At 37.1% G+C, this 8,606-nt stretch overlaps 1 pseudogene; it reads right to left on the reverse strand.

The window, feature by feature from the left end:
• Positions 1-1,008: 1,008 nt before the first annotated feature.
• Positions 1,009-1,595, reverse strand: LOC124971507 (ferritin light chain-like; annotated as a pseudogene).
• Between the last annotated feature and the right edge of the window lie 7,011 nt (positions 1,596-8,606).

Genomic DNA, 8,606 nt, shown 5'->3' on the forward strand with positions numbered 1-8,606 from the left:
TGTACTGTGACGAAGGGGAAGCCGTTGGTTCTCAAAGGGTCATCTTGAGAAGTAATCCTGAGATGGACGCCCTCAGTCCTGCCTAGGCATGCTCATTGGCGCTGTACAGAATTTCCCCTTCCAACTGTGTCCTCGCTACTAAAAAGCTGCTTGATGTGAAGTTTTTCCTGTTGTTTCTCCTGTGGGTCAGGGTCCCCTGTAGGTGTTTGACTGTGATAAACAAAAAGCCAGGTAGCCCCAGAACTCCTTCTAAGCGGTTGTCCGCTCAGCTGTCCACAATCCTGTGACTTCGCCATGAATTCCAGTGAAACGCAGTCATAAGCAAAAGTTTAAGAGAATGAAAGAAGGTTATGCACAGCATAGGGAATGCAGGGTCCGCCTCAAAGAGGAAGATATGGTACTCGCAGAACTGGAGTTTTTAAGGACACTATGTCCTTTGTTTTTGCCTTCATTTTCCTGCCTCCCCTAAATTGGCTTATTACTCTTTGCATAACCCTTAGCGAATTCCTTTGTAAGGACCTGGATATTTGATGGATAGTTCTATTTATATTCTGCCTTTCAGTAGTGTCTGTTGTGATTTTTTTTTCATCACATATTTTAGTAATTTGAGTTTTCTCTCTCTTCATTAACATGGCTAGGGGTTTATCAATTTTATTTATTGTTTCAAAGAACCAACTTTTGTCAATTTTTTGGATTATTTCTTTTGTTTCAAATTCATTGATTTAAGCTCTGATTTTTATTATTTCCTGCCTTCTACTGATTTTGGTGTTGATTTATTCCTCTTTTCCTGGGGCTTGAGATGTATTGTTAGGTCATTTATTCGTTGCCTTTTCATTCTTTTAATGAATGAAATCAATGCAAAGAACTTTCCTTTTAGCACTGCCTTCATGGTATCTCTGAGTTTTTTGTTTTTGTTTTCTGGAAAAAGCTTTATTTTCATTTGGTCCAAGGTTTAGGAGTGGCTCCACAGTGGTTAAAAAGCTGCCTAGGGGTAAGAGAGAGAGAGGCTCAGGCCAAAGCTCTGATGCCAGGATATGCAAAGGGGCCCCATCTAAGGCCACACTGCTCCAGGGCCTTCTGGTCGTGCTTGAGGGTGAAGATACTCGTCCAGACCAGCCTGGGAGCCCACCAGATGGTGTAAATTACTCAAGTGATCTCCCATCTTCTTGATGAGCTTCACCTCCTCATCAAGGAAGTGGTTCTCCAGAAAGTCACAGAGATGTGGGTCTGTGCAGGTAGAGCCCAAGGCATGAAGATCCAAAATGGCTTAGTTCAGATTCTTCTCCAGGGCCAAGGCAGCTTCCATGGCATCCTGGGTGTTGCCCCACTCATCTTGAGAAGGTTTCTGTATGTCCTGGAAGAGGGCATGACTGCAGCATTGGTTTTGCCTCTTCAGGAGACGCTCTGAGGCCTCATGATTTTCGTCAGAGAATTTGCGGAAGAAGTGGCCCACGCCCTCCAGAGCTACATCATCGTGGTCGGAATAGTAGCCCAGAGAGAGGTAAGGTGTAGGAGGCCTGCAGATGTAAATTAACCAGGCGGTTGACGGCAACTTCCACCTCGGTAGAATAATTCTGATGAATCTGGGAGGCCATGGTTGGTCATCAGTAAGGAGCTAACCACAAAAAATGGAGTTAGCTGGTCCCAGAAGCAGGAGGTGGGCGAGAAGATGGTCCCGGAGATTGAAAATGGAGATCAGATTGGAAGGCAATTGGAAGCTAGAAAAAAAGGGAGTCCCTGAGTCTGTTCCATCCAAACACTGTTGAAGCAAGAGACAGATCCGTAGGACATCCAAGCGCGATGGTTCTCTCTGAGATTTTGATATGTCACATCATTATTCTTCTTTACCTCTAAGTATTTTTTTAATTGATCCTTGATTTCCTCTGTGATCCATTCGTCATTCAATAGTATATTATTTTGTCTCCAGGTGTTAGAGTAGCTTCTATTTTTTATTTTACCATTGATTTCTAATTTCATTCCATTATGATCTGATAGAATGCCAGGTAATATCTCCATTTTCTTTTTTTCTAAGAGTAGCTTTGTGGCATATGATATGGTCTATTTTAGAGAAGGATCCATGTGCTGCTGAGAAGAGAGTATACCCACTCTTTGATGGATGAAATATTCTATATATGACTGTTTAATCTAAATTATTCATTGTATTGTTTAGTTCTATAGTTTATTTAGATTTTGTTTGGAAGTTCTGTCCAGTAGTGAGAGGGGTGTTAAATTCACTCAGTATTGTTGTGTTGTGGTCTATTTGATTCTTGAATTTGAGAAGAGGTTGTTTGATGTATGTACATGCTCCATTTTGGGGGGCTTAAATATTGGTGATTGTTATGTCTTTTTGATGTATAATTCCCTTAAACAGTATGAAATGTCCTTCTTTGTCCCTTCTGATTAACTTTGGTTTGAAGTCCACTTTATCTCATAAGAGGATGGAAAGCACTGCTTATTTATGCAAAAATCCATATGAGTGATATGTTTTTTTTCCCATCCTTGCACCTTCACTCTGTGGATATCATTGCCTATCAAGCGAGCCTCTTGCAGACAGCATATTGTTGGGTCCTGTTTTTTAATGCAGTCTGCCAGTCTATGTCTTTTGATTGATGAGTTTAGGTCATAATGTTCAAGGTTATTATTGAGATGTGATTTTTATTCCCGGTCATTTTGATTTATTTCTGATTTTTAATTTGATTTAGATTCTCTTTGATTGACTATTCCTTTAGTGTAGTTCCTCCCTTTGCTGGTTTCCATGTTTGTTTGTTTTTTTCCTTCATTTTATCCTCATGGAATATTTTGTTGAGAATGTTCTGTAGTGCAGAACATTCTACTTGTGAATTCTTTTAACTTTTGTTTATCATGGAAGGTTTTTATTTCATCTTCAAATCTGAATGTTAATTTTCTTGTATACAGAATTCTTTGTTGGCATCCATTTTCTTTCGGAGTTTGAAATATATTATTCCAGGACCTCTTAGCTTTGAGGGTCTGAGTTGAGAAATCAGCTGATATCCGAATTGGTTTCCCCCTATAAGTAATTTGATATTGTTCTGTAGTGGTCTTTAAAATTCTATCCTTATTCTGTATGTTAGTCGTTCTCATTATAACATGCCTTGATGTGGGTCTGCTGTAGTTTTGTACATTTGGGTTTCTGTAAGCTCTTGTAGTTGGTTTTCTATTTCATTCTTATGTTTGGGAAATTTTTTGATATTATGTCATTGAAAAACTGTGCATTCCTTTGATTTTTATCTCCATGTCATTATCCTGATAAGTCTTTAATTTGGCCTTTTCATGTTTTCCCATAGTTCTTCGAAATTCTGTTCATGGTTTCTTACCATCTTCTCTGCATGGTCAACTTTCTGTTCAAGATTATATATTTTGTCTTCATGGTCTTTGGTTCTGTCTTCCAAATAGTCTACTCTGATGGTGATACTTTACATTGAATTTTTTTTATTGTAAACAAATGGGATACATATTGTTTCTTTGTACATGGAGTCAAGGCATACCATTTATGTAATCATAAATTTACATAGGGCAATGTTGTTTCATTCATTCTGTTATTTTTTCCCCTTCCCCACACCCCTCCCACCCCTCCCACCCTTCCCACCCCTCTTTTCCCTCTATACAGTCCTTCCTTCCTCCATTTTTACCACCCTCCTTATCCCTAACCCTAAACCTAAACCTAACCCTAATGCTAACCCATCCCACCCTCATATATGTCCTCATCCGCTTATCAGCAAGATCATTTGTCCTTTAGTTTTTTGAGATTGGCTTATCTCATATAGCATGATATTCTCTAATTTCATCCATTTGCCTGCAAATGCCATAATTTTATCATTCTTCATGGCAGAGTAATATTCCATTGTATATATATGCCACAGTTTCTTTATCCATTCATCAACTAAAGGGCATCTAGGTTGGTTCCACAATCTGACTGTGGTGAATTGAGCAACAATGAACATTGATGTGGCTGTATCTCTGTAGTATGCTGATTTTAAGTCGTTTGATTATAGGCCAAGGAGTGGGATAGCTAGGTCAAATGGGGGTTCCATTCCAAGCTTTCTGAGGAATCTCCACACTGCTTTCCAGAGTGGCTGCACTAATTTGCAACCCCACCAGCAATGTATGAGTGTACCTTTTTCCCCACATCCTCGCCAACACCTATTGTTGCTTGTGTTCTTGATAATCGCCATTCTAATTGGGGTGAGATGAAATCTTAGTGTGGTTTTGATTTGCATTTCTCTTATTACTAGAGATGTTGAACATTTTTTCATATATCTCTTGATTGCTTGTAGATCTTCTTCTGTGAAGTGTCTGTTCATTTCCTTAGGCCATTTGTTGATTGGATTATTTGTATTCTTGGTGTAGAGTTTTTTGAGTTCTTTATAGATTCTGGAAATTACCGCTCTATCTGAGGTATGAGTGGCAAAGATTTTCTCCCACTCTGTAGGCTCTCTCTTCACATTGCTGATATTTTCCTTTGATGAGAGAAAGCTTTTTAGTTTGAATCTATCCCAGTTGTTGATTCTTGCTTTTATTTCTTGTGCTATGGGAGTCCTGTTAAGGAAGTCTGATCCTAAGCCAACAAGTTGAAGATTTGGAACTACTTTTTCTTCTATAAGATGCAGGGTCTCTGGTCTGATTCCGAGGTCCTTGATCCATTTTGAGTTGAGTTTTGTGCAGGGTGAGAGGGGTTTAATTTCATTCTGTTGCATATGGTTTTCCAGTTTTCCCAGCACCATTTGTTGAAGAGGCTATCTTTTCTCCATTGCATATTTTTGGCCCCTTTGTCTAGTATGAGAAAATTGTATTTATTTGGGTTTGTGTCCATGTCCTCTATTCTGTACCATTGATCTACCTGTCTATTTTGGTGCCAATACCATGCTGTTTTTGTTACTATTGCTTTGTAGTAGAGTTGAAGATCTGGTATTGCGATACCCACTACTTCGCTCTTTTTGCTAAGGATTACTTTAGCTATTCTGGGTTTTTTATTCTTCCAGATGAATTTCATAATTGCTTACTCTATTTTTGTAAGGTGCATCATTGGGATTTTAATTGGAATTGCATTGAATGTGTATAGCACTTTTGGTAGTATGGCCATTTTGACAATATTAATTCTGCCTATCCAAGAATATGAGAGATCTTTCCATCTTCTAAGGTTTTCTTTAATTTCTTTTCTTTAGTGTTCTGTAGTTCTCATTGTAGAGATCTTTCACCTCTTTTGTTAGATTGATTCCCAAGTATTTTATTTTTTTCGATGCTATTGGGAATGGGGTAGTTTTCCTAATTTCTCTTTCTGAAGATTCATCACTTATGTATAAAAATGCATTGGTTTTATGAGCATTGATCTTGTAACCTGCTACTTTACTGAATTCACTTATGAGTTCTAAAAGTTTTCTGGTGGAATATCCAGGTTCCTCTAAATATATAATCATGTCATCAGCGAACAGGGATAGTTTGAGTTCTTCTTTTCCAATTCGTATCCCTTTAATTTCTTTGGTTTGTCTAATTGCTCTGGCTAGAATATCAAGGATGATGTTGAATAGAAGTGGTGAAAGAGGGCATCCCTGCCTTGTTCTAGTTTTTTGGGGAATGCTTTCAGTTTTTCACCATTTAGAATGATATTGGCCATGGGCTTAGCGTAGATGGCCTTTTTAATGTTAAGGAATATTCCCGCTACCCCAATTTTTTCTAGTGTTTTGAGCATGAAGGGATGCTATATTTTATTGAATGCTTTTTCTGCATCTATTGAAATAATCATATGATTCTTAACTTTAAGTCTGTTGATATGGTGAATGACATTTATTGATTTGCAGATGTTGAACCACCAACCTTGCATCCCTAGGATAAAACCCACTTGATCGTGGTGCACTATCTTTTTAATATATATTTGTATGCGATTTGCTAAAATTTTGTTGAGAATTTTTGCGTCGATGTTCATTAAGGATATTGGTCTGAAATTTTCTTTCCTCGATGTGTCTCTGTCTGGTTTAGGTATCAGGGTGATATTGGCTTCATAGAACGAGTTTGGGAGGGTTCCCTCCTCTTCTCTTTCATGGAATACTTTGAGGAGTATTGGAATAAGCTCTTCTTTAAAGGTTTTGTAGAACTCGGCTGAGAACCCATCTGGTCCTGGACTTTTCTTTGTTGGTAGGCTTTTGATGACCTCTTCTATTTCATTGCTTGAAATTGATTTATTTACGTTGTGTATGTCCTCCTCTTTCAGTTTAGCTAATTCATATGTCTCTAGAAACTTGTTGATGTCTTCGAGGTTTTCTGTTTTGTTGGAGTATAGATTTTCAAAATAGGCTTCTAATTATGTTTTGCATTTCACTTGTGTCTGTTGTGATATTTCCTTGTTCATTCCTAATTTTATTAATTTGAGTTTTCTCCCTCTTTCTCTTTGTTAGTGTGGCTAAGGGTTTATCAATTTTGTTTATTTTTTCAAAGAACCAACTATTTATTTTGTTAATTTTTCCGATTCTTTTGTTCCAATTTTGTTGATTTCAGCTCTGATTTTAACTATTTCCTGTCTTCTACTACTTTTAGTGCTGCTCTGTTCTTCTTTTTCTAGGGCTTTGAGCTGTAGTGTTAAGTTGTTTATTTGTTGATTCGTACTTCTTTTGTTGAATGCGCCCCATGAAATAAATCTTCTAAGTACTGCTTTCATAGTGTCCCAGAGATTTTGATATGATGTGTCTTTGTTCTCATTTACCTCTAAGAGTTTTTTAATTTCCTTCCTAATATCTTCTGTTATCCATTCATGATATAATAGCATATTGTTTAATCTCCAGGTATTGGAGAAGTTTCTGTTTTTTATTCTGTCATTTATTTCTAATTTAAACCCATTATGGTCTGATAGAGTACAAGGTAGTATCTCTATCTTCTTGTATTTGCTAACAGTAGCTTTGTGGCATAAAATATGGTCTATTTTAGAGAAAGATCCATGTGCTGCTGAGACGAAAGTGTATTCATTCTTTGTTGGATGGTATATTCTATATATGTCAGTTAAGTCTAAATAGTTGATTGTGATATTGAGATCTATGGTTTCTTTATTCAATTTTTGTTTGGAAGATCTATCCAGTGGTGAGAGAGGTGTGTTAAAATCGCCTAGTATTATTGTGTTGTGGTCTATTTGATTTCTGGAAGTGAGAAGGATTTGTTTGACGTACATTGATGAGCCAATGTTCGGGGCATAGATATTTATGATTGTTATGTCTTGCTGATTTATGCTTCCCTTAAGCAGCATGTAATGTCCTTCTTTATCCCTTCTGACTAGTTTTGGCTTGAAGTCCACATTATCTGAAATGAGGATGGATACTCCAGGTTTTTTGCTGTGTCCGTGTTCATGGTATGTGTTTTCCCATCCTTTCACCTCTAGTCTATGGGTATCTCTTTCTATGAGATGAGTCTCTTGCAGGCAGCATATTGTTGGATTTTTCTTTTTAATCCAATCTGCCAGTCTATGTCTTTTGATTGATGAGTTCAGGCCATTAACATTCAGGGTTATTATTGTGATATGATTTGTATTCCCAGTCATTTGACTCATTTTTGTTTTTTGACATGATTTGGTTTCTCCTTTATTTGGCTATTCCTTTAGGCTAGTTCCTCCCGTTGCTGATTTGCATCGTTGTTTTTCATCTCTTCCTCATGGAATACTTTGCTGAGAATGTTCTGTAATGCCGACTTTCTTTTTGTAAATTCCTTTAGCTTTTGTTTATCATGGAAGGATCTTATTTCGTCGTCAAATCTGAAAGTAAGTTTTGCTGTGTATAAGATTCTTGGTTGGCATCCATTTTCTTTCAGGGCTTGGTAAATGTTGTTCTAGGCCCTTCTAGCTTTTAGGGTCTGGATTGAAAAATCTGCTGATATTCTTATTGGTTTCCCTCTGAATGTAATTTGATTCTTTTCTCTTGCGGCCTTTAAAATTCTGTCTTTATTTTGTATGTTAGGTATTTTCATAATAATGTGCATTGGTGTGGGTCGGTTGTAATTTTGTATGTTTGGAGTTCTATAAGCCTCTTGTACTTGGTTTTCCATTTCATTCTTCAGATTTGGGAAATTTTCTAATATTATTTCATTGAATAGATTGTTCATTCCTTTGGTTTGTTTCTCTAAGCCTTCCTCAATCCCAATAATTCTTAAATTAGGTCTTTTCATGATATCCCATAATTCTTGGAGATTCTGTTCATGATTTCTTACCATCTTCTCTGTTTGGCCAACTTTTTTTTCAAGATTAAATATTTTAGGGGGCTGGGGAGATAGCTCAGTCGGTAGAGTGCTTGCCTTGTAAGCACAAGGCCCTGGGTTCGATCCCCAGCACCCAAAAAAAAAAAAAAAAAAAAAAAAAAAAAAAAAGATTAAATATTTTGTCTTCAATGTATGAGGTTCTGTCTTCCAGGTGTTCTATCCTATTGTTTGTGGTTTCTATGGAGTTTTTAACTTGGTTTATTGTTTCCTTCATTTCAAGGATTTCTGTTTGTTTTTTTTTTCAGTATCTCTAACTCTTTATTGAAATGATCTCGTGCTTCCCATATTTGCTCTTTTAACTGTTGATTGGTGCGATCATTTAATGCCTGCATTTGCTCTTTCATCTCCTCCTTCAG

The sequence above is a fragment of the Sciurus carolinensis genome, chromosome X (assembly GCF_902686445.1).
Source record: "Sciurus carolinensis chromosome X, mSciCar1.2, whole genome shotgun sequence".
NCBI lineage: Eukaryota > Metazoa > Chordata > Mammalia > Rodentia > Sciuridae > Sciurus > Sciurus carolinensis.